This window comes from Lissotriton vulgaris, chromosome 6 (genome assembly GCF_964263255.1).
Source record: "Lissotriton vulgaris chromosome 6, aLisVul1.2, whole genome shotgun sequence".
NCBI classification, from domain to species: Eukaryota; Metazoa; Chordata; class Amphibia; order Caudata; family Salamandridae; genus Lissotriton; species Lissotriton vulgaris.
The window spans coordinates 1349315831-1349343827 of NC_141694.1; positions in this window are offsets into that span (position 1 = coordinate 1349315831).

Genomic DNA, 27997 nt, shown 5'->3' on the forward strand with positions numbered 1-27997 from the left:
TCTCAAATAGCGAATTTTTGAAAATCGCTATTTGAGAATCGTAGAACGCTATGTATGTAGGATTTGCAATACATTTTGCAAATCCTACATATTCCTTAATTGCGAATCACATATTGCAATTCTCAAGTAAGGAAGACCTCCCCATTCCTCCGGAATGGAAACATGCCATGGTGCTCCCTCTTTCAAAGAAATCCAACATGGACCCAACTGTGCCATCAAACTACCAGCCTATTTAGTTGCTCCCGGACTTTTTCAAGATCCTCAAAAAACATGTTCACAGCATTTGTCGAGTCTCAGAACTACCTTCACTCCTCTGAGTCGGGTTTTAGAGTAGGATTATCTATATAATCTACTCTACTTGGAGTCACCAAAATGCTGAAACATCAACTGGACTAAGGCTATACGGTGGCTCTCATTTTCCTCAACCTCAGCGCCGCTTTCGATACGGTGTCTCACACTGTTCTGTTGAGAGACCTGCATGCCTTGGGCCTTGGAGATTCAGCCCTTCAGTGGCTGCACTCTTTCTTAACTGACCGCATTTTTCAGGTTTTTTCTACCTCGGTAAGCTCTAAACTCCACCCTTCTCCTTATGGAGTTCCTCAAGGCTCTGTGCTGAGTCCATTGCTGTTTAATGTTTTGAGGTTCTGCAGTTTTCGACTTCTGCCTGTATTCGGCCGCCATTTTGTGTCCCGTCGCCATTTTGTGTTGCCCTCACTCAGGCAGCCTGGCGAACGGAGTGTTTTTGCCTTTTCCCACTGCTACATGTCTCTTCTGTCTCCTGTCTCGACTGACTGTTTGGCTCCCCCTATTCTTTCCTTACTTTATCTTATCTCTACTTGTATTCTCTTGTTACACAACTATCCTTTGAGGCACACAAATACATCCTGCCTCCTGCAAATTGGATTGTAGGCACTAGCACTGATTAACTTGTGGGGAGGGGTGACACACAGGGTCTGAAAGAAGGGCGTATTTGGGACACTTGATAGCTTGTTTTCCAACTTTTCCTATTGGCTACCTTTGTATGTATTGGGAGTATACGTTGTAAATATGTGTGCTATAAAAGATTGTGCACCACGGAATTAAGTGGCAGTCTCCTGAGAACCTACACTGTACTTCTGGGACAACTGTGCTTAGCTGCAGCTAATAAACCTGGTTTTCTATGCCTAACAGAGTGTCTCGTGTCTCTGTCCAACAAGGCAGGTGAACTCGGAGATTTAAGGTGTGCCCTGTGCCGCCAGGCCCATAAGGCCCAGTTCTTCAACTGGCCCCCAATGTGGGGCGGCTTCAGTGGTAGTGGTTCAGACCGAGGGTCGTGAGGAGCCTCGCAAGAAAATTCTGGAGGATTCGCGAACCACGTCAAGCGACCCCTGCATGTCGAAGTGGACCGAATGTCTTTTGCAGCGCGGCTACTCCTTTCCGATGGCTGCTGACGACTGCTGCCCTGACTACCACCCTGCCTTGGCCCTTTTGGTGATGACTGGTATTGCGAGACGTTAGACGGACCTCTGTTGGCATGAGGGAACACTTAGTTAAGTATTCATGGGTAGCGCCCACTTCTTTGTTTTGCTTTTTTTTGGGGGGTTTGTTATTTGACCATTGCAATAGCCAAAGCCAAGGGGTGAGTACGTTTGTGCTGTGATATTTTCCCTAACCCCTTGAAGTTTGTAAGCAGACCAGTGAATTAAAGATGCCTGGTCTTAGCAAATTTAGGAAGCTTTGTTGTCTTGGTTGCAATAGGGATTCCGGGCTGGAGGACTCTTGTCCAATTCCTCCGGTTGGAACTCCCACTTATGAGCTCTATTCGAAACATGGCGTTGGCCCCATTGCCTTTAATGAAGCATGGATCGGATACACAAAGAAAGATGATGTTCTGCAGTGGCCACAAAATGGTAGCTTTGAGCCTGACATATTAGACAAACTAGGAGCAATTTTGTTCAAAAGAAAAGCCCGGCCGGCAATGTTTGACTCTTTCCGCCTCTGGCGTAAGGAAGCCAGAAAGAGAGGAATTAAGCAGGCAAAAAGAGAGAAGAAAGAGAAAGGCATGACGATTATAAAGGCTGCCCAGCAGTTTAAAGATAATGAGATTTATCAGGCGATTGAGGTCTCAGAAAGACAGCATCGTATGGCAATAGATAGATGTTACCCTGTGTCCTACTTCTCCACAGAGTAAGGATCTTGACGAAGATCCACTAATGTCCCATTTGTTGAGATTGCCTCCGCCCTATGTACAAGGTGCTAGTGCACCCCCATTGTTACCACTTGTCCAGCCACCCCTCGTTCCACAACTGCCCCTTCCGGTATTGCCACCCCCGTCTCCTTTGCCACCGACTCCCGTCTCTCGGACTCCTGTATCTCAGTCTCCTTTACCCCCGGTTTCTCTTGTAACTGTCAGCCCCTCTCCTGCTGTGCTTAATACCTTGTCTCCCATTTTACTGTCAGATTCTCCCACAGCTCGTAAACGACTGGTCGATACTGTTTCTGGCCTTTTCTACCCCCTCTTTGGGTCATTTAACTTGACTCCTGATCTTTCTCGAAGGCAATCCTGTAGTCAACTCCCAGGTTCCAATGAGTGAATTGTATTTGACTCTCTTGCTCACAAATGGATCATGAGTGGTCCACAGTATAGCGTGCACGATATCATGAACACCTTTCACCAGTGGAATGCGCCCACGCAGAGATATGTTTTTAATGTTATGTGTGACACTCTTGTCAAAGGATGGGAGGATATGGATTTGGGTTTAGCTCCCCAGGGTCTTTTAGATGTACAGGCTAAATTTGATAAAGGACTTATTGTGGGTTCTGAGGTTGAGGACGCCGTAAGGACACTTGTCACTTTCAGGTCTTTATTTTCTTCCCAAACTTTTTTAACCTGATCCTGCAGTTAGACAGAAAATGAAACATTATCCTATGAGAGAAGTTCCTCCAGTATGGAGAGAAGAGGTCCCACAGGCAGGCAATATTCCGCGTGTCCCTGCTCATTTTCAGCGTATATGGGTACATGTCCCCTGGAAACGATCTGAAGTTTTGGCGCTTAAACTGTCTTTACCGGACCCTCGTAAAAATCCCGCTGGGCATTAAAAAGAGCTGTCCCAGACTGTTGATGCATGTATCATGAATTTGGACAATATTGATATAGTAATGGGAAATGTAGTCCCACAAGCGTTATGGGCTCAGATTCGTAGGGAGGACCACGACCAAGCTTTAGGTGGTAATTGGGCTGCTATAACTGCCGCGGATACAGCACAGGTGGGTGGTGCTAAACCCGATGATTTGATTGCACAATTGCCTGGTAGGATCATCACTTTAATGAAAACGATGATGCCTGCCTTACGTGTTAACTGGGATAGGTTAGCTGCGTGTAAACAGAAGAAAGATGAGTGTCTCCGATTTCTTTACCCGTTTCGAGGAGACGTTCATCGACCACAGTGGTCAAGATATGGGTACTAAGGGTGGACAGCGATTATTCGTGGATAAATTTGTATTTAATTCACTTCCAGAATTATCGCATAAATTGAAAGACTCCAAAAGTTCGTGGGCTGTTTCCTCGTCTGCCCAGATATTAGCCACTGCTCAGTATTACAAGAATTAGGGAGAAGGAGGAAAGGGATAAACAAGAGAAAAAGACTATAGAATTAAAAACAAAGGTTCTTTTGCAACAGGCTTATCCCCCTCATCCTGATCAACGCCAATTTCAACAGACTCCCCAGTTTCAGAGGTTGTTACAGAAACCTGAACCCTTTGTTCCGCGACCTTTTCTCGGTCCTAATCAATGTGCCTATTGTAAAGACGAAGGTTATTTTAAGAATAGTTGTCCGGTTTTATTGCAGCGTAATGGTGAATTGCCAGGGCCCCAAGACTGTGGTGGTTTTCAGTCAGCACCCAGAGGTAGAGGGCGAGGTGCGTTGTCTCAGGGACAGCGTTCCTTCCCCCCTCAGAATTCTATTAATTATTTTGACCAACAGAATACTCAGTCTGCTCAATATTACAATGACGACTATTGTGTTGAAAGTGAGAATCAGGATTTTCACACTAGCTAGGACAGCCATGGACAAAGCAAGGGAGTCGTATCAGTTCCAGTGGATCAGAATGGGCCTTATGTTGAAGTTGTTGCATTGGGTGTTTCAGAGCCATTTCTTTTGGATACTGGGGCAATGAGAATTTCTATCATTCATTCCAAACTCCCTGGGGCACCTTTGTCTAGCTTAACAAACTTTTCTGTAGTATTCTCTGGCGCCCCAGTTCATAACCTGGTTTCTTGCCCTTTACCTATCTCAATTGGTCCTTATGATTTGGAGGCCCGCTCATTTTGACGACTGGTTACGGCGAGAATTTGCTGAATTTGGACTTATTGAAACATCTTCATGCAACATTGTATTGTTCCCCCTCTGGTGTACATCGTACTTTAGGTGAGAAATTGGTTTCTCCTATGTATTTGTCTAAGGACCAACTTCCACCTGAATTGCATTCCCTTCCTGCTACGCTTTGGGCTACGGGTCCGAATGATGTTGGGTTGCTCCAAATTCCACCTTACGTGGTTGCTGTCAAGCCTAATGTTAAATTACCACGCATTCCTCAGTATAAAATTTCCAACGATGGTGAAAGAACTCTGTTGGCTATCATCTATGATTTAGTTCAGAAGGATATGGTTGAAGAAACAAGAGGAAATGTTTGCAATAGTCCTGTTCTACCTGTTCTTAAACGCACTGATTCTTCTCAGCCTCCTGTATATCGTTTTGTGATCGATCTTCGGGAGGTAAACAAAATTGTTGAAACCCAGTTTCCTGTTGTCCCCGATATCACTGCCTTGCTCACAATGATACCTGCTTCAGCTTCCTGGTTCGCAGTTATTGACCTCAAAAATGCTTTCTTCAGCATTCCTACTGCTGAGGAGAGTAGGGATCTTTTTGGCTTCTCTCTCAGAGGCCGAAGTTTCCGATTCAAACGTGCACCTCAAGGCTATTGTGAGAGTCCCTCCTTTTATAGTCAGGCTTTGAAATCTCAGCTTGATGCTCACACTTTGCCCCCAAGTGCCACTCTTATTCAGTATGTGGACGATTTGTTAGTTGCTGCTGATTCAGAGGATGTTTGTAAGAATGTGACTGTTTCGTTGTTGCGTCATTTGTCTGATCTGGGTCACAAGGTGTCACCCTCTAAATTACAATATTGCTGCCAAGAGGTTACCTGTTTAGGTCATCTCCTGTCGAAGGAGGGAAGACGATTGACCCCAGAACGTATTCAAGCAATCGCACAAATGTCTGTACCATCCATACAAAGGGAGGTGCGTGCCTTTCTGGGCATTACCTCTTATTGTAGACAGTGGATTCCAAATGTTTCTTTGTTGGCTAAACCTCTGCTGGCACTTACTCTGAAAGACACACCCCAACCTCTTCCTTGGACTGACGAATGTCAGAAGAGTTTTCCTGCCTTGTGTTCTGCCCCTGTGTTAGGTACTCCGGATTACAGTAAGCCTTTCACACTCTACATTCATGAAAGAGACGGTTGTGCGTTGTCAGTTTTAACGCAACAATTTGGAGACAAACAGCGGCCATGTGCCTATTTTTCGGCTACGTTGGATCCAGTAGCCAAGGCATTGCCTAGTTGTCTCAAAGCTACAGCAGCAGCAGCGATTTCTATTCATCAATCTAATCGTTGTTAGTAATGGCACACCAATTCTTGAGAATATGTTTCTTTATTGGAAAGATGGTAGACCCATATTCGACTTATCGCAAGGACAGGTAATAGTGTATACCACATAGTTTGTACTGCAAGTTATACATTTTTTGATTTTCCATGTGTTTTGAGTTTATTGCAAGGCTACAGACCCAACATTATTACTGAATCTGCAAGCCTTGCAACAACCACTGATTTTAAAACTTTTTGGTTTTGACACCAATGTTACTTTTTGGGTTTTAAGAAACTGTGTGCTAACATGTCTCTAAGTGAAGTATTTCTTTGATAAGTGATCATCGGGAATTCAGTTATGTTTTTCTTCAAAACTGGATCATGTATTAGAATGTCCCATCTATTGATCAATGTCATACACCCCTTCAGAATACTTAGTGATAATGCGTATTCCACTTTTGTCAATAGTTTTGGACTTTGGTGGTTCAAACTGAATTTGTTCTCTACATGTTGAATCATATATTTTTCTGGCAATGTCAAGATGTTTAAGGGAGTATCCTAACACTTTGAACCTAGTCATCATTTTGTTACAGGTTTTTATGTTCTCTTTCTCTGAGCTTCAATTTTGTTTCCCTAGGAGAAACTCCCCATATCGGATACTCCACCCAAAATTCAGTGCCTGACTACTATGAGCATGTAAGATAGAGTTTCTTGCAGTATTTCTCATAAAGAGATTAGACTGTAAGGAATGATTAATTACTTTTGGTCTCAAATTAAGGAACTCTACAGTATTTTTTCTATAGGTCAGTGTGAAGTGCAAATTTACATTGTTAAAGTGTAGGTCATGTTCAAAATCTTGCAGATCAGTTTCCTGGCCATTCCAAACAAAGAAGACATCATTGATGTACCTAAGCCAGATAACTATCTGCCCAGACTGCTGTGACATCTCCCAGAGCACATGTTCCTCCTACCATCTGATTAAAAGATTGGCATAACTGGGGGTGAAACAGATACCCATGGCTGTTCCTTGTATCTGTTTGTAAAGGTCCTTGTCAATTTAAAAAAATACTTTCATTCAGACAAATATTGAGCATATCCAGCAGCATATGGGTATGTGCCAAAAGGTTAATACCTCTTGCCAGTCACAAATGTTTACAGGCAGTCAAGATATCTTCATGGCGAATGCTTCTTTATAGACTTTCAACAACAAGGCACATCAATATAAACAATTTCTCCCATTGCAAATGTAAAATTTTTGTTAAGAAATCTTTTGTATCTCTAACATAAGATCTTAAACCTTTCGGAAAAGATGCAAGAAAATAGTCAATATACATTGAAGTATTTTCGAACAGACTGTTTTTGGAGGAAATTATAGGTTGGCCTCGTCGAACTGGTGGACAAGTTCTTAGGAAGCAAAAACAATGTCGACAAAACTGGAAAATCATTTTTCAAAAATTGCATCTGCCCCCAAATACCAACTGCCCATTATACCAGTTGTTCAACATTTCATTATATCTCTTTGAAACATCAGAGTAATAACTTCTCTCAATACGTTGGTAACAATCCCTATTTTTCAGCTGACATAGGGCTTCATTTACAAAATCAATTCTAGGCATGATAACTACATTGTTACCTTTGTCCGAGGGCTTGATTACTATATTATCATCACATTATAAATTGTTGATTGCTCCTACTGATCAATAATCAGATTATGTGATACATATCTATACTAATATAATAAAGAGAGAGCCCAAACCTTTGAGGCGGGTAATCTCAGGAACCACAGCACCAATCTCAACACCCAATACAGCGTTGGAAAGGGCAGTTGCAGCAGAAGGACATAGGCTATGCAGATGCCCTTCTAATCAAGGGTGTGGGAGGCGGATTCTGGATCCATTCACTTTCCAAAATAGCATGAATTCATCAAAGGGGAATGGATCACTTGTCCTGCTCGACCATTGGGTATACAGGAAATGAGGATGTCCCAGCTGAAAAAAGGCCCTCATGCACGTGATGGGTATGTTGGTATCTGAAGCGGTATATGTTGGTTCTCCGCTTTAAGATCACGTCAGTGCATAATCATTGGGTCTGATTTCGATTTATGCAGCCTCCACCAGGAGGTTTTTACCCATGGTTGACACAGTAGTGAGCCGGTGATAAAAAAAGGGGTTATGTTAAAAAGACCTCAACCTAAGTTCTACTACTTTATTCTGACTTAGTTGTAGGTCTAATGAACTCTAAAAGAGTGCTTCAACTTGGACTGAGTTACGAGTACTGGATGCACTCAGAGTGGTTAAAATTGAAAGGGGGAAAAGGAGATTGTGAAGGTATCTAAAAAAAGGTCGACATGTTTCTGCCTTAGTCTGCCTTGGTATAGGGCTTACGGGCATTCATCAGGACCAGTGGTTGGGAAACGTGAGGTTTAACAAAAAATATGTGCTCAAACGTGAACGAAAAAGGTATTAACCTGTTTCTTCGGACTGGAGGTCTTACGGTACCTGTAAAGAGTAAGCACATGGTTTCGGCATACATACAGGGTTTGGGGAAGGGGGGGACATACATACCAAGCAGAATGTTGCTGCTGCTATCTATTCACACAAGAATATATAAACAACTAAAAAATGGCAATACTTTAAAAACCGGTTAACAATCATGGCAATGTCAACTCTCTCTTTTTCTCTCCATACTCATGCAGCGGGTTTTTAGCGTGCTATTCGACAGTGGTTACATGGTGTTTTGTGTCGATCAAGAACACCATTATTGACTACGGTAGTGGGGGTGGTGAGCCAATAGAGGCTGACTATGCGATACAATGTGAGTGCTCAGCAATTGTTACCTCGCGCATTTAATTAACACGCTCCTGTCGGATCGTAGAGCTCTTGGAAGGGGCTAGAGAATAAAGAAGGGGAAGTTAGCATGGGTGGTATGTAATACTTGCGGTTTCTGGAGACACCTTCCTCGGTCTCGCTACCTGTTGCACCCGGTCCTCAACTTGCTTCGTCAATGCGCTGCTCTGCCCTTACTGATCCGGAAACGATAGGTTCCGTTTCCGGGTCGTTTTATATGGAATGATAGGCCCTGTCTGTGAATCCCTATTGGTTGGTTGCTGTTTCTATAGTAACCCCGGGAAGTTTGTGTAAGAATTTATTTCATTTATTTGCCAGCGCCAGCCAGGGTATATTATCATTCAGACCGTCGCTGTCAGTTTTGAGCCTATGCACCCATCTTTGTTCCTTTTCGAAAAGGACTTTCTCGGCATTGTGATCTTTGTTTGGCAAGGTTTCAAGGATGACCCACTGTAAATCTTGGATGGTGTGGCCTTTTTCCAGATAGTGAGTCGCCATCTTCGTAGTGCTCTTTTTGCACTTCACATTGCTTCTGTGTTCGCATAGTCTTTGTTTGGCTTTCCTGAAGGTCATGCCTATGTATTTCAGGTTGCATGGACATGTGATCATGTAAATCACGTGTGTTGTATTACAATTAGTGTGGCTGTTCAGGGGCCATCTAAAGTTAGGGAGTAGTTGGAGCTCTTTAGTAGGTTTTGTCAGACCGCAGACAGAACACGATCCACAGGGGTAATGTCCTTGTACTTGTGGATTCCCCCATAAGTTAGTATGTTGTTTTGGTGGTTTTGGTGGTGGTCTCGTGTGCACCAGCATGTCTTTTAAGTTTCGGCTCCTTTTATTAGCAAACCTTGGTTTCTCCCATGTAAGGTTGCCCGACGTTAATATGCGCCAGTTCTTGTTCACTATTTTCTTGATGTTATTCGTCATGGCACTGTATGTTGTGACACATGTGAGGACATCCTTCAGTTGGTCTTTTGTGGTGCTTTCGAGCAGCGCCTCTCTGTTTTGGTTCCTAGCACGTTTTTTGCATTTGGCGATTACTTTTTTAGGGTAATCGCGAGCCTCCAATTTTTTACAGAGATCATCAGCTTGTGTTTTGTACTCTTTTGTGTCACTACAATTGCGTCGTAACCTGAGGAACTGGCTGTATGGTAAGTTCTCTCGTAGAGGTCGGGGGTGGAAGCTGTTGAAAGATAACAAGCTATTTTTCGATGTAGTCTTAAAGAAAGTTCGAGTTTGTAAGGTGTTGGCTTCAGCATAAATCGTGACATCTAGGAAGTCAATGCTCCTGTTATTGGCACAGTAGGTGAACTTTAAGCACTCATCTTTTTGGTTGAGCAAGTCGTGGAATTCTATCAGTTTTTCTTAATCTCCCTTCCAGATGACAAAAATGTCATCAATGTATCGTTTCCAAAAAAGGATACATTGATGATAGGGGTTGTTTGCTGCATCCAGAATGTGTTTGTCCTCAAAGGTACTAACATACAGTCCGGCCACGCTCGGGGCAGTCACCTGGAAGGGAGATCAAGAAAAACTGATAGAATTCCACGACTGGCTCAACCAAAAAGATGAGTGCTTAAAGTTCACCTACTGTGCCAATAACAGGAGCATTGACTTTCTTTAAGACTACATCGAAAAATAGCTTGTTATCTTTCAACAGCTTCCACCCCCGACCTCTACGAGAGAACTTACCATACAGCCAGTTCCTCAGGTTACGACGCAATTGTAGTGACACAAAAGAGTACAAAACACAAGCTGATGATCTCTGTAAAAAATTGGAGGCTCGCGATTACCCTAAAAAAGTAATCGCCAAATGCAAAAAACGTGCTAGGAACCAAAACAGAGAGGCGCTGCTCGAAAGCACCACAAAAGACCAACCGAAGGATGTCCTCACATGTGTCACGACATACAGTGCCATGACGAATAACATCAAGAAAATAGTGAACAAGAACTGGCGCATATTAACGTCGAGCAACCTTACATGGGAGAAACCAAGGTTTGCTAATAAAAGGAGCCGAAACCTAAAAGACATGCTGGTGCACACGAGACCACCACCAAAACCGCCAAAACAACATACTAACTTATGGGGGAATCCACAAGTACAAGGACATTACCCCTGTGGATCGTGTTCTGTCTGCGGTCTGACAAAACCTACTAAAGAGCTCCAACTACTCCCTAACTTTAGATGGACCCTAAACAGCCACACTAATTGTAATACAACACACGTGATTTACATGATCACATGTCCATGCAACCTGAAATACATAGGCATGACCAGCAGGAAAGCCAAACAAAGACTGTGCGAACACAGAAGCAATGTGAAGTGCAAAAAGAGCACTACGAAGATGGCGACTCACTATCTGGAAAAAGGCCACACCATCCAAGATTTACAGTGGGTCATCCTTGAAACCTTGCCAAACAAAGATCCCAATGCCGAGAAAGTCCTTTTCGAAAAGGAACAAAGATGGGTGCATAGGCTCAAAACTGACAGCGACGGTCTGAATGATAATATACCCTGGCTGGCGCTGGCAAATAAATGAAATAAATTCTTACACAAACTTCCCGGGGTTACTATAGAAACAGCAACCAACCAATAGGGATTCACAGACAGGGCCTATCATTCCGTATAAAACGACCCGGAAACGGAACCTATTGTTTCCGGATCAGTAAGGGCAGAGCAGCGCATTGACGAAGCAAGTTGAGGACCGGGTGCAACAGGTAGCGAGACCGAGGAAGTTGTCTCCAGAAGCCGCAAGTATTACATACCACCCATGCTAACTTCCCCTTCTTTATTCTCAAGCCCCTTCCAAGAGCTCTATGATCCAACAGGAGCGTGTTAATTAAATGCGCGAGGTAACAATTGCTGAGCACTCACATTGTATCGCATAGTCAGCCACTATTGGCTCACCACCCCCACTACCGTAGTCAATAATGGCGTTCTTGATCGACACAAAACACCATGTAACCACTGTCGAATAGCACGCTAAAAACCCGCTGCATGAGTATGGAGAGAAAAAGAGAGAGTTGACATTGCCATGATTGTTAACCGGTTTTTAAAGTATTGCCATTTTTTAGTTGTTTATATATTCTTGTGTGAATAGATAGCAGCAGCAATGTTCTGCTTGGTATGTATGTCCCCCCCTTCCCCAAACCCTGTATGTATGCCGAAACCATGTGCTTACTCTTTACAGGTACCGTAAGACCTCCAGTCCGAAAAAACAGGTTAATACCTTTTTCGTTCACGTTTGAGCACATATTTTTTGTTAAACCTCACGTTTCCCAAACACTGGTCCTGATGAATGCCCGTAAGCCCTATACCAAGGCAGACTAAGGCAGAAACATGTCGACCTTTTTTTAGATACCTTCACAATCTCCTTTTCCCCCTTTCAATTTTAACCACTCTGAGTGCATCCAGTACTCGTAACTCAGTCCAAGTTGAAGCACTCTTTTAGAGTTCATTAGACCTACAACCAAGTCAGAATAAAGTAGTAGAACTTAGGTTGAGGTCTTTTTAACATAACCCCTTTTTTTATCACCGGCTCACTACTGTGTCAACCATGGGTAAAAACCTCCTGGTGGAGGCTGCATAAATCGAAATCAGACCCAATGATTATGCACTGACGTGATCTTAAAGCGGAGAACCAACATATACCGCTTCAGATACCAACATACCCATCACGTGCATGAGGGCCTTTTTTCAGCTGGGACATCCTCATTTCCTGTATACCCAATGGTCGAGCAGGACAAGTGATCCATTCCCCTTTGATGAATTTATGCAGATGCCAACCATAAACATTTAAAAGGTCAAAGAACCGTGCCACCAAAGTAGTCCCTTTTGAGCGTGTCTGCGTTGTGCTGTGGGCGTGTGCTGGGGCGTGACAAATGCTGGGGGCATGTGGTATGTTCCGCCCTTCATGCCATGTCTCATATCGTGTGCTGTGGGTGTGTGCTGGGGGCGTGGGCGTGTGCGGGGCGCGGGATTACGGAAGAAAAAGCGAGCGTTGTGTCCAATATTTCATTGTTTTTTCTACCCAGGTTCTGTACATTCCAGCTCTGGGTGTCCACCCTGCTCCCTTTAAATAACCCTGCACCCCATAATCAAAACCCACCCTTACTCCTTAAAATACCCCAACACCCTTAAACACTAACCCATCTTAACCCTATAAATATAACCTGTACCCCAAAACCCAAACCTATCCCTAAACCCTACAAATACCCCTGTACCCCCAAACCCAAACCTAGCCCTGAACCCTATAAACGAAATCCTACAAAACAATATACTACTGGCCGGCAGCAATTCATACCCGGACAACGTCAGGACGGGCTGCTAGTATATATATATATATATATATATATATATATATATATATATATATATATATATATATATATTCACAGAAAAAAACATAGGTTTTAGGCCATATATAGTTAGGGATTTGCATTTACAAAACCTTATTTTACTCGCATAAAACCATTGAAATTCGCATATATAGTTAGATGCGCTAACTATATATCGAGCACCCGCAATCCACTGCTGATGATGTCACATATTACATCATTCATGACATGGTCAGTGACATCACTGATGACATCACTGATGACATCACTGATGACATCATCCAGTGGCTGTCTGTTTCTGTAAAGTTAAAATATGTCTTACATATTGAAGAATGAGTGGATGTATAAGTATCTGGATGAAGGATTTAGTAGGTGCATGACTGACTGTATGAGAGAGTGATTAAATGTGTCTCACTGAGTGCATGGGTTAGTGACTAAACTATCTTAATTTGTGCATCATTATATCTGTTGTTCTATGAACTGCTGCATGTGTTGATCAGTAGCTATATGAGTAACTGTCTGGGTTATTGATTGGTTGCCCAAGTATTTGTATGGGAGAGTGAGTGTGTGTGTGGGGGTGGCTGGGAGGTGTGTGACTGTGCATACAAGTGTGAACAGTTTATTCACTAGATCTATGGGTTCAAAACTACATGTGGAAACAGCTGTATGGGTGGTTGACTGTGTACGAGTGTATTGGTGAGTGAATGGATATCTCAGTGCTACATGTCAAAGTAAGTACATATGTAAAACACAGTGCATGTGAAAGTTCACATATATAAATTACTGTGCATAAGAGCCAGTGAATGTGTGAGTGGATGTATGGATCATTGTGAACTTGTATCAGGGATTGTATAAAAGAGTAAATATGTGTTAGTATATGTTTGAATAAGTAAGGTGTGTATAACTGTATAGTTGAGGATATGGAGGTGTGATTGATTCAGTGCATGACTGACTAGGTGTGTGAGTAACTCCATGGATGAGTGACAGTCTGTGAGTGTCTGTTTACTCTGAGTGTATCTAAGGTTATATTAGAGTCTGAAGAGGTTGATCGTATTATCACATGATTGATGTCATCAGTGATGTTGTCAGTGATGTCATTTGAGTTGTCATCAGTGATGTCATTTGAGTTGTCATCAGTGATGTCATCAGTGATGTCACTGACCATGTCATGAATGATGTAATATGTGACATCATCAGCAGTGGATTGCGGGTGCGCGATATATAGTTAGCGCATCTAACTATATATGCGAATTTCAATGGTTTTATGCGAGTAAAATAAGGTTTTGTAAATGCAAATCCCTAACTATATATGGCCTAAAACCTATGGTTTTTTCTGTGAATTTCAATGGTTTTTTAATACCAAATATCAAATGCTGTCAAATGTCAAGTACATGATAGGTAAAAACATTTTCGTGTTTATGCACGCTGATGTGCTTTGAACGCTGCCCCCCCCTCTTTTCTCTTAGCAGTACTCTCTCTTTGCAGATAGGGAAGGGTAGTTAACGCAGGCCTTTGCCCCCATTGTAATCCGTCGTACCTGCTTCTCTCTCTATTTGATTGATTGCTATCCAAGCATTTACTGTTTTAGAATTGGTTCTCTTTGGTTCATTCTGTATTTACAAACAAGCACAGAGTCGCAATACTCTGTTTAGTCTTTGCAGATAGTGAAAAATAGTTTAAAAAAACAAAAGGAATCGAGCAAAATCAGTAGGCCACTAATGGGATCTGTTTTTGACCTCGCTAAAATAGAAACATTAAGAACAACCCCTCATGAGAAATACGAAACTAGTAAGATGAACTTAGCTGCACACCATGATGGCTGCAAGACAGCTCAACTCTGCTGCCCACCCCACCCCACCCAAAATAACGACAAACCCTATGCAAATATTATAAATATATACAACACACCAGCAAAGTAACAGGGTAAAACATTTTATTAAATAACTATTTACATAACTATTTTATACTTTTTGTTGCCCGATCCGGCTAGCTCAATCGATCGAGCATGAAACTCATGCACTCTGATAGCAAGCGTTGCTGCTGATGCTATGCAGACCAAAACTGGTTTTCAGTTTGTACATTCTTCTACATTTTTCCATCCAAGGCTGGTTGACAGTTTGTAGAACGATGGCTTCAGATTTTCAACATACGGTGTGGTGGCGCGGACTGGGAGGGGGCGCTTGGCTCCTGCCCCCTCCCCAAGTAAGATTTTCATACGTGAGTGTATGTTCATGGTTTTGGTCCCTGAGTTGCTTCGATGTCACTGCCATGCTCAAATGGCATAAGTCCTGGATGTTGGGTGCCATAGTTCAGAGTTCTGAGCAGCGCTTGTAACACTGTCTGAAGCTTATTTGCACCTACTGCAGCTTCACTATTCTCAAAGTAAGTGAGGGCCATTTGTGGACCTGACTGCATTGTTAAACAATGTGATGCGGTGCCTCCCTGAACCGCTTGACGGAGGCCCCCGAGGGGCGGTGAGATGGCACTTAGCTCCTGCCCCCTCCCCAAGTCGTGTTGCCCTGGTGTGGCCTGAGATCGCCCCCGACATAGGCGGCCGGCTCCCGGGGTCCGGCGGAACTTTTTGCCTTTTAATGACTCTTCCATTCTGGACCTTGTCCCACAATCCGTTTGACCTGAAGACACGCTGTAGTGGGGCGCCCCTTTACCGTTTCAGTTGCCATTCCGCCCGCTTTTGCTACACTGTGCCTCTTCCGCCATTCAGCTGTTTACCGCCCGCTCTTGCGACTACAGCGTCTCGCTCACCATGTAGTTGAGTTGCTCCCGCTCTTGCGATGCAACGATAGGCGGCTGCCACAGGACTCTCAAAATGGCGGCCGGCTCTTCAGATTTGGGCGTGGTCCACTAAAATGGCCCTGGGACACCTTGGAACTCGGACGCTTGCCTGATAGGGCTTGGGTCCCATTCTCGAAAGCGTCCCCTCAGCCTTGAAGATTCTACAAAAGTCTTGGGGGCCCCCCGACTCCCGCAGGCTTCTGGTGGGGAGCGGCTGCCATGATTGCTCGTGGAATGGCCACGACTGAGCTACGAGATGGTGGTGCTCTCATGCTGACGCCAGCTTCAGTCTGAAACATCCAGAAACACTGTAGACTACCAATTCGATCAGTTCCGGTAGCGCCCCAACATGACCCGGTAGAGACGAACTTGCCCTCCCCTCTTTGACTGATGGTTCTTGTTGCCTGTCCCTTCTGTTGACATTTAACAGAACTTTTTAGACTGCTGAAAGGGGTTGTGTTCCGAACGCTGGTTGGTGGAGACATTTTGACTATATTCTGGACCTACGTTGTCGCGTAATGCGTTATATGACACGCCGCGTTAGCGCACCCGGAAGTGCTCCGGTGCGCGAAGCGCAGCTTCCCGGAAGCGATCCGGGGCGCGGCGCGCAGCGTGTAACGTAAGCATAACAGGTCATGTGACTTGTTAATAAAATTTTTCATTGGTTCATTTTACTTTTGTTATTTTAATGATGAAAGGCTTGGTCATATGAGCTAAAAATTACGCTTTTTATTGGTTTCGAACATTATTTTTTCTTAAACATATATGTTATAATGTTCCAGGCTAATGTACTTTCCCGGAAAATTTACAACTGTCCTGCAAGCAAAATATATTCCTTTTTCGAGAAAAAGGGCGTTTCTTCGTCCCATGATGGAGCCGTTGAGTAAAAGAGGCTCGGCCTGCTGTCTTAGTCGCCAATTCGCCTGATTATCAGATTCTTATCGATCACTTTATGTTGCAGGAGTGGAAAACACAACTGCCCTTGACCATTTATCTTTACTGCGTTCCTGCGTATTATACCTTTTATCCGTCATGTAATTGGACTGCTTTATTTCACTTGCCTTTTACTGATTCGAAAACAGTGACTAAAATTAAAAACTTTACCAATGTAAATACTACTACCATGTTTTGTTTTAAAAACCTTTATTGTAAAAATGTCAGTATACAAATACGGGCCTATAACCACGTGTGCCGGCCACGGAGCAAACTGAAATCGTATATGATGAGGAGACATTTACATTGTAGAGGAACGTAACGAGCGGGCCATTAGGTTGCAAGAACTAAGGTGTCTAACAGTTGCGGAATCGGTGGACGTACATTTTATAATTAAAGTACGACAGGGCCAGTTACAATAAAATTATCTAGATATACATTTGCGGGCAAGTACCATGGGTGACGTTAATTCGAACTTTCAATAGTACAGTAATCAATAACACATCAGAACTTAATATCAATAGGGATGTCGAAATATTCAATCAATTCTCGTCCCCGCCCGCCATGTGCATCAAAACTGCATTCATATCTCGTGATATCAAGGTTGTTCAACCAGTACACAACAAGGAGTTACGAGTCCCATTTATACCGGCGCCATTTTGGGTGAGGCCGGGCAGGTCCAGGATATAGTCGAAATGTCTCCACCAACCATCGGCCAGACCCGAACCCCTTTCGGCCCTTTATGCTACAAGATGGTGTCTTCCATTCAGAAAATATTGTTGGCAGCATTTTGAAAGGAAAGATAAACAGTCGTTTTCCTAGTGAGTCTCACATTGTTACATTTAGGAAGAATGTTGAAGAGTAGTATGTAGAAAATCTGAAGCCATTGTTCTACAAACTCTCAACCAGCCTTGGATGGAAAAAAAAATCCTGAAGAATGTACAAACTGAAAACCAATTTTTGTCTGTATAGCATCAACAGCATTGCTTGACTCAGCTTTGTGTGAAGCCGCCATTTTGATTCAATCAATAACGTCCCCCTGCACACATTCAGGGACCTGGTCGTGTCTTCAGGTCAAACGGATTGTGGGACAAGATGCAGAAAGGAAAAGGAAAAAAGTTCCGCCAGACCCTGGGAGCCGGCCGCCTATGTCATGGGCGATCTTTGGCCACACCAGGGCGATAGTGAAGCTGCAGCAGGTGCAAATAAGCTTCAGACAGTGTTACAAGCACTGCTCAGAACTCTCAACTATGACACCACCTCGGTGCCATCCGGATCTTGGCGCCTTGTGCTGGTTCCGGCCTATTCACACATCGGTCCGCTACTGACACCACCTCACAGGCCAACGGGGCACCCCACGCCGACTTTCGGCGCAGCATTGTAGGATGGCCACACCAGTGCGGCAACTTGCTAAACACCACTTCGGTGCCATCCAGATCTCGGCGTGTTGTGCTGCCTTCGGCCTACTGTAGCCGCAAGTCCGAACGCAACTCAACTGGATAGCGAGTGAAACACCAAGGGGCGCCCCACTGCAGCCGAGGAGCCTCCATCTTGGGGGCGACGCACAGCATCACGTTGCTTTCCAATGCAGTCAGATCCTCAAACAGTCCCCACTGACTGACGCGACCTCACAGGCCAACGGGCCGCCCCACGCCGACTTTCGGCGCAGCATTGTAGGATAGCCATACCAGTGCAGCAACTTGCTGGACACCACCTCGGTGCCATCCGGATCTCGGCGCGTTGTGCTGCCTTCGGCCTATTCGCACATCGGTCCGCTACTGACGCCACCTCACGTGCCAACGGATTTTCTACGCTTTTTATAGCCCTATGCCGCATAACAGGTCATGTGACTTGTTTATAAAACTTTTCATTGGTTCATTTTACTTTTGGTTTCCTAATGATGGAAGGCTTGGTCATATGACCTAAAAATAACACTTTTCATTGGTTTAGAACATTTTTTTTTCCAAAACGATGAAAGCCCCACCTTGTTTCTGGATGTTTCAGACTGAAGCTGGCGTCGGCATGAAAGCACCACCATCTCGTGGCTCCGTCATGGTCATTCCGCGAGCAATCATGGCAGCCGCTCCCCACCGGAAGCCTGCAGGAGTCGAGGGCCCCCAAGACTTTTGTAGAATCCTCACGGCTGAGGGGACGCTTTCGAGAATGGGGTCCAAGACCTAGCAGACAAGCGTCCGAGTTCCAAGGTGTCCCAGGGCCATTTTAATGGACCAGGCCCAAAAAGGAAAGAGCCTGCCGCCATTTTGAGAGTCCTGTGGCAGCCGCCTATCGCTGAACTGCAAGAGTAGGCGCAGCTCAGCTGAATTGCGGATTTTGGCACAGTGTACCAAAAGCGGGCGGAATGGCAACTGAAACGGTAAAGGGGCGCCCCACTACAGCACATGAGCCGCCACCTGGGGAGGCCCGTTCACGACGCCTCCCCCCCCCCCCCCCCCCGGGGCGCCCCACGCCGTTTTTCAGAGCAGCATTATAGGATACCAAAACCAGTGCGGCAGTTTACTGGACATCACCTGGGTGCCATCCACATCTAAGCGCGTTCTGCTGCCTTGGAACTATTCGCACAACAGACCGCTACTGACAAGGCCTCCCCAGGGACGCCCCACGCCATTTTTCGGAGCTGCATTGTAGGATACCAAAAACCAGTGCGGCACCCAGGTGACATCACCTGGGTGCCGTCCAGAACTCAGCTTGTTGTGCTGCCTTGGGACTATTCGCACAAAACACAGCTACTGACCATTGTTGCTTCTTTTTACAAAAATTTTTTGAATGTGTTTACTGTTTTTGTTGCGTTGTATATATTTATAAGTTATTAAAGTTTTATAATCCTACTACTTTGTTGAAGTGCTATATATTATTAATTTGACACATAATTGTAAAAACTTTGATGTACAAAGAGGCATCCCTGGAATCTTCCGCTTCAGGCTCGGTCCCACACACCCTCACAGTGAGAATCCCCTACCCAAGCACAATACAGGATGGTTATCAGATAGTAGGAATCCGTATGGTGTGACGGATCTCATGGGGTGGGGGCCTTCATCTACTGTAACTCCTTTGAAGAGGGGTGATTCTCATACATGCCAACATTTCAGAAGAGCAAAGTGGGAGATTTTTTTTAAAAAAAATCGGAAGAATGGGGCCTTGAATCGGGTTATTGTCATGTGGGGGCTTTGGAAGTGTGCTGCTGCAGGATCGGACATTTCAAACTCAAATGCACGTTCTTTTTCTTACCTTTCCGAAGCATGGAGCGCAATAGCAGGCAGAGAAAGGGTGATGCAAGTGTTGAACACTGCCTGGCCTGGCAAGTTGCTGGCAGTGCCCCCCCCTCCGCCCCCCGCCCGCTCCTGAAACAGGGCACACACACCGCCGCCCCGAGAACTTCACAGATCTTTAAAAGACCATGCGCTTGTTAATGAGGCTTAAATGGTTTATCACCCCTTCTAGAGCCCCTGCATCGGCCCTCTGACGTTTCCTGGAAGAATTAGCATGTTACACAATACCAAGCCCTGTCAGCTGAAACCCCCGAGGAATCGGGTTTTTGCTTGCAGGAATCGGGAGGCGGGAGACTAGCACTGAAATCGGTAGTCTCACGCCTGAATCGGGAGGGTTGGCATGTCTGGATTCTCTACAGCTGGGGCCATAAACTACATCCGCAGGGCTAGGTGATAGCCTGGGACCGGCCTGGACAATCGGACACAGAGGAAGAGGAGTGTCAGAGGGTGCGGTAGTGAATAGGGTGAAAGGAAGGTGTCGGGCGGGCACGGGGTGTGATTCTCAGGGAAGAGCAGCGCAGATGGGGGGAGGTTTATGGCCCATGCATGAGAGAGAGAGAGCGGGGGTGACCAGTGCGTGGGGGAGATGCTTGCGAGGGTGGGGAGCCGTGCTGAGAATCGACGGCGTGCAGAGAGTGGGTCTGGTCAAGGCATCTAAAATGGATGCCGTGCACAACAAAATTGTGGCATTGGAAAAAAGGCAAGATGGCGCAGACAATGTTTATCAATAAGGATTAATTTATAACAATTATTTTTAACAAAATATTTAATCGCAGTGACAAAATGGCGGTCAACACTTCCTGATTTCCATCGAATCGAACGTTAACAGACGTCACGCAGCAAAAAAAATAAAACGCTCACGCACAACCGCTGGAAGACATGTATCAACATATATGAGCCTCCTCAGCCACCCTCAAAAAACATAAGGGATCAGGATACGTCTCCCGTACCCCCTTATACCCTGTAATTTAATTAAATCGAAACACAAAATGGCGAATTCCCGTTTCGCTACCAGTTTGCGGCCCGGTTCGCAATCCGGGAAGCGCTTCTACCGTGAAAAATCAATTTTTTTTTTATTTTCCCCACGGGACCCTTCAATAACCCCAACATCATTCCTAGGGGGTCAAGAGGGGTCTACCTTGCCCCCTTTCATTAAATTCCCCCTTCGTTTTTCACCTCTTCTTGTCTCTCGATCCTACCGAGAGACAAGATGGCGGCCGCACCGGACTGTTTAGAATGTTGACAGACACCGGAGAGCCAATCAGCATCGCTTCGCAAAGCTCCGTGACGCGAAAAGAACGCGATCTGGAGCGCTATCTGGGACGCTGTCACAGATATATACATTTTTTAAAACGTTAATTTCTCAAAATCCACTGGAGCACATACATTGAGACCCAGCAAAGGCACATCGGGCTAACAGTCCCTACAATTTTGCCAAGTTTCGTGCAAATCCATTCAGCCGTTCGAGCTAAAAGTGAGGCCAAACGCCCTATGGAAATTAACATGGGAAAAACGCGTTTTGGGACCCCCCTTTTTTCTCGGCCCCCCCTTAACGAAACCTCCCAAATTTCCAGGGGCTGCTCAGAAACAAAATGTGCCATTTTCCTGATAATTTCAGCCGATTCCGTCCACAAACGCCAAAGTTATTAGACAAAGAATTTTCAAAAGTCCCATAGAGAAAAAATCCTAACTATATATATATGTATATATATATATATATATATATATATATATATATATATATATATATATATATATATATATATATATATATATATATAAATGTGTGTTCCACGCAAACTTGTGTTTCTGTCCTCATGCCAGTGATCAAGAGCTTGCGCTCGAAACGCGTATGGCAATTTGGAAATGCGAGGTGTTGGCTGGCTGCACTACCGCCTGTGAGTTTGCTGTGTGTCTACAGGGGTGAGACTCTCCTCAAGGGCAACTTTGATGTGTTTTGTGTATAGCGGCTCGCTCGGTCGCGGAGAGTCCCCGACGCTGGAAGGCGTATCACGAGTGCTGAAAACTATCGGCACTTACGAGACCTGTCGAGCCTCACTCACAGAGACATTGGGTATGCGGAGCAGCAGACGCCTTCAGCAGTTCTCCTAACAAGGAACTATATTTTAATGAGAACAGGACACAAGCCACCTGGATAGAGAACCACACGAGCCTGGGGCAATATTTTTCTGGACTACTTCCACCAGCATGCCCCGCAAACACGCCCACTGGGGCGGGACTCAAAATCAAATAAATGTGTGTTCCACGCAAACTTGTGTTTCTGTCCTCATGCCAGTGATCAAGAGCTTGCGCTCGAAACGCGTATGGCAATTTGGAAATGCGAGGTGTTGGCTGGCTGCACTACCGCCTGTGAGTTTGCTGTGTGTCTACAGGGGTGAGACTCTCCTCAAGGGCAACTTTGATGTGTTTTATATATATATATACATATATATATATATATATATATATATATATATATATATATATATATATATATACACAACCTCTTCTTTTCAGAAAAAAGGTACTCCGGACACTCCAGGATGCTTCTGTAATTTATTAGCAACAGGAAGTCAAGGCTTGTTCACGGTGAAGCTAGCAATGTTACACTTCCGTATTCACAGTAGAAATAGGACTCACGCACTACTGGATATAACTTCTTTTTGGCTGCCATTTTGTAGTGGCTAAGACAATTGAATTTAAATCAATATGGTACCTGCTTGTGTTCTATTTCATTATATTTGAGTCTTAATCATAATCTTGTACTTCTAATAAATCCTGTACCAATTTATATGATATCACATCGCAGTATAATCACGAATGGGCTCATGTGTCTGTCAAAAATACAAAACACATCAGTATGTACTTAACCCATATGACGAAACGATCTAGCCCCAGCGTGCAAACATTTGAATTTCATCCTCCTGTACAGTTTCGCCCAAGTGGGCAATAATACAAATAATACTTTGAAAAAAACGTTTTCATAATCACGAAGTTCATTATGTCTCACTTGCCAAAAAAAACATGTAAAGTCTGTTTGTCTATTCAGTAACCCCAAAGTCGTTGTAATGGTAACAAAACAAAAAAACAAATACACTAAATACAAATCCATAAGTACTAAATTTCTAAGAAACAATATATACCAGGTACCTTCAGTAAGCGCCACAGAGCTGCGTTGCAGAGTGTTGTAAAAAGGGGTGTGGTCTCTGAACACCTCTCTGCAACGCAGCTCTCCGGCGCACACTGGAGGTACGTGCTGGGTTAGTTAGCCCCAGGGACCCTCAGGACTGAGGAGGAATTAATTCTCCAGCTTAAAACGCAACACAGGGCGTGTTTGCAGTCATGTCACCTCAGGCCCCGCCCCCTTCCTTCACCATTGTGCAAATACGCCCCCTGGCGAGTTGTAAATTGATACACACACTCAAAAATAGAAACAAACATTTTCACAGCAATGGAGATACCAATACCAGTTACAACACACCTATTCAGTAATTCCAAGATCTACACACAAATCCACTCATTCACCAATAATTCTATACAGTCGCTCATACATGTACTCACTCATCATATGTACTCATACACCTATACATCCTGTTACACACTCACACTCATCCATAGAGTTACTCACACACATACTCCCACATTTAAATAAACTATTGAACATCCATTTATTTGCATATTCAGCTATACACACACTACCACCTTACTTCTAAGGAAACTTACACATACTTACTCTCTTAAACAATCACTTATAGAAACACATACTTATTTAAACAGGAACTCTTTCAATCTCTCACTCTCACATATACTCACTTATATACATCAATACTCACATATACTAGATTAAAACATATGTAGTTACTGATAAAGACACTAGTGAGACAGTCATTCACTCACTAACACACATATACACACTCATCCACCCATACAGTCCTCCACATATGCTGTCTTCAAGACACATACAAACAGTGAGCCAGTCATTGATGCATCTATGTGCTAAGTAACACCCCCACCAAACCATACAGACACTCATACTGATACTAAAAAAAACATCTAATAACCCATATACACACACATGTAGCTACTCACCAACCCATGCAGACACTTATACACAAAGTGAAACACTGATACAAACATTTAAATATTTAAACAATACTCGCTAATATATGTATTCACTAAGATACACTTAAAAAGGCAGTTAAACAATCAATTTATAAAAAAAAAACATCCATTAAGACACTTATTTAAACATTTATTCTTCCATCGACCTTTACATATACATATATAAAACATATTTATTTTTCAGAAAGACACACATTCACTGGATGGTGTCATCAGTGATGTCATGAGTGATGTCACTGACCATGTCATAAGTGATGTAATATGTGACGTCATCAGCAGTGCATTGCAGGCGCGCAAGTTATAGTGAGTCCAACTAACTATAACGTGGGAATTTCAATGGTTTTATGTCAATAAAATATCCAGATAACTATAACTGGTGTCAAACCTATGGTTTTTTCAGTGAATATATATTTTTTATCTGTGTCGAAAACAAAATGTTCAGTGGCATTATGCAGTTTTTGTATGCTGATTTTCAAGATGGCTACCTGACTATGGCTTTCACAAGTTGGACTCAGCTTTGACACTCTGTTTGATATATTTGAGATTAACAAGTGTTTGAATATTCAATAGTAATGAATACGTTTTTGAGATTATGCACAAATGACTTAACATTTTTATCAAATTATGCCAAAATGTTCTGAGCCATAAAACAGTTGCAGCACTGTCCATTTTAAAAGATATTGTAGCTTTCAAATCCAACATGTGTTCACTTATTCTATGTTTAGTACAAGTTAAAGAGATGATTGGCCAAAGCGATCAGCATTGTGAGCAAGGTGCTGGAGTAAACTGAAACAAGTTGATGCAGCTTTTCTGTGCAATGTAGTAAATAAAGCTCTAAAACAAAAACACCAGAGTGCAGTGGCATTCTTAATCGCAACACATGCAAAATATACAAACAGAGAGAGCCCCAATAGGGCAAATCACTCTATTTGAAAAAACTGCCCTCACTCACATACCAAGGTAAGTGACATGCTTCATCATCGGGCCTGCTTACAATACGCCCTGGTGTATCCCCACACAGGGCGGAGCATAAGGGAAGGGGAAAAAATAATACATTTCTCTTAACAAGACATATAGTCAGGACAAGTGGACCTAGACAACACGTAACACATAAATTGGTGAGAGTCGTGCAAACACCAAGTGATCACAACCAAGAAGTGCGATGAAAAGTGCAGTATGTGGAGTGATAAAAACTGATTAAAGGTGTCAACCAGAACACAACCTTTATTAAACTTTTCTTGACACCCCTACCAGGATTAAAAAAGTAAAAGAGGATGGGAAAAAACATGTTTCGACCGCTCTGTGTGTGCCTATAAGGTCACTCCAGTCTTCTTCAGGACCGTCGCATTCGGTGCCACTCTGGGTTCCTCTGTACTTCGGATAATGGTACCCCAAGGTTGAGGTAGGTCTGCTAGATCCGTACCTCTCCTGTATTGTGTGTGGAGATTGTCCCCTCAAATGCGGGAGAACATTCACAAGTTTATATATATATTACAAACTCGAACTGGTGTCCGGTCAGAAGGACGCCAAAGAACACAATCGTCCCAAAGGCACGTCCTGGCTTAATCACTTGCAAACCGTGACACCGCGCGATATATATATTTTTTTTGCCTTGGGGGTCCTTTCGGGACCCCCTGAGAAGGGCTAGAGAGTTGGGGGTCTCTACCCTGCCCCCTTTTCGTGTTTTCCACTCTTGTTTTGGGCCCTCTTGTGCCTCAGTTCTCCTGAAAAACAAGATGGTGGCCAACACTTCCTGGTTTGGACAGTTTGGAATGTTGACAGTCGACTGCCAGCCAATCAGAAACTCGCTCGTGCACGTAAGGGTATGCGCACGTACGCGTACTGTACGCGTACCGTACGCGTATGGTGCGCGTACAGTGAGCGCATATCGATATATAATTTGATCAAATTCAATTTTCTCAAAAACTACTGGAGGGATTTTCACCAAATATAGAAAAGGCACTACTGCATACCTGCCCCTAAGATTTTGCCAAGTTTGGTGTAATTCCGTTCAGCCGTTCGGGCTGTAGCCGTGTCTAAAGGTCCCATAGAAAATGCCATTTGAAAAATTTCAAATTCAATATTCTCAAGAACTACTGGAGGGATTTTCATCAAACATAGGAAAGGCACATCTGCATACCAGGCCCTACCATTTTGCCAAGTTTGGTGTAATTCCATTCAGCCGTTCGGGCTGTAGCCGTGTCTAAAGGTCACTATGGGAATTAACATGGGGAAAACATGTTTTGGGACCCCCCTTTCGGCCCCGCTTGACGAATTCCGCCGAAACTTTCAGGGAAGGAGCGGAGCGGAGCTTGCCAAAACTCTTGAAAATTACACACAGATTCCTCAATCGGCACTAAAGTTATTCCCAATAGAATGTTGAGCGCATATAGATATATAATTTGCTCAAATTCATTTTCTCAACAACTACTGGAGAGATTTTCACCAAATATAGAAAAGGCACTACTGCATACCGGTCCCTACCATTTTGCCAAGTTTGGTGTAATTCCGTTCAGTCGTTCGGGCTGTAGCCATGTCTAAAGGTCCCATAGAAAATGCCATTTGAAAAATTTCAAATTCAGTTTTCCCAAGAACTACTGGAGGTATTTACACCAAACATACAAAAGGCACTGCTGCATACCAGTCCCTACCATTTTGCCAAATCTGGTATAATTCCGTTCAGCCATTCGAGCTGTAGCCTTGTCAGAATGTCCCTATGGAAATTAACATGGGGAAAACACGTTTTGGGCCCCCCCTTTTTTCTCGGCCCCCGCTTGACGAATCCCCCCGAAACTTTCAGGGAAGGAGCGGAGTGCAGCGAGGCAAATTTAAGGAAAATTACAGGCAGATCCCTCAATCGGCGCCAAAGTTATTCTCAATAGAATGTTCGGAATTTCCTATGTTAACTAGGTCCTAACTATATATACCTATTGGCGACCGCCAGTAGGTAATATATGTATATATATGTGTGTATATATATATCAAAGACACTATGGACTTTTTGCAAAAAATTAGAACAATAGTTTGGAAAACTGAATATCTTTTAATCACACTAGATGTGACTGCTCTTTATACAAGTATTAACCATGTCGATGGGTTAGGGGCAGTTAAGTATTTCCTGAGCAAGAGACCAGTTTGTATGTTGGAGCACAACAAAATGTTGATGGAGATGTTGGAAATGTGTTTGAAGAACAATTACTTACTTTTCCAAAACCAAATGGTCCAACAGCTGAGAGGAGTGGCAATGGGGGCCTGCTTCTCCCCCAGTTACTCATGTTTACACATGGGGCTGTGGGAGGAGCAGGTCCTGGGTAATGCCTTTGCAGATGGCATGTCCAGCAAAGTGGTAACATGGTACAGATTTGTAGACGATCTCTTTATAATATGGAAGGGGTCGTCTAGTGAAGCTGAACAGTTCATTTTAGATATCAACAGCAATGAACGAAATCTTAACTTTACAGGAACAATCAGTGACAATAGGGTTAACTTTCTGGACGTAGAAGTTTATGTTGAGGGAGGAAAACTGCAGACCAAATTGCACCGCAAGGATACTGCGGGCAATACGGTCCTCCACGCGTCCAGCCAGCACCCCAATCATCTGATCCGAAGCATCCCTTATGGGGAGATGCTGAGGATCAGAAGAATATGCAGCACAGACGATGCCTGTTTAACAGCACAAAATGACAGCAAAACAAGGTTCTTAGAAAGAGGCTATGCAGAGAGCTTGGTGCACAAGGCAATGCAAAGGGCAAATAATGCTAATATTTTTCCCAGCATAGAATGTAACACAGAGGCATAAAATATAGCGACAAATAGTGCTGGCAGTCAACCTAGACTCATTACTGAGTATAGTCGCCAACATAAACAACTACAAAAGATTGTGAGAAAGAACTGGCCTATAATCACAGGGGATCCGGTGATAGGCAAAACAGTGGGGAATCATCCAGCTGTAACCTACAGTCGTGCCAGATCGATGAACGATATGCTGGTGAAAAGTAGCCCGGAAATAGCAAACAAGGATAACTGGCTCAAAAAAGGTAAAGGTTTCATAAAATG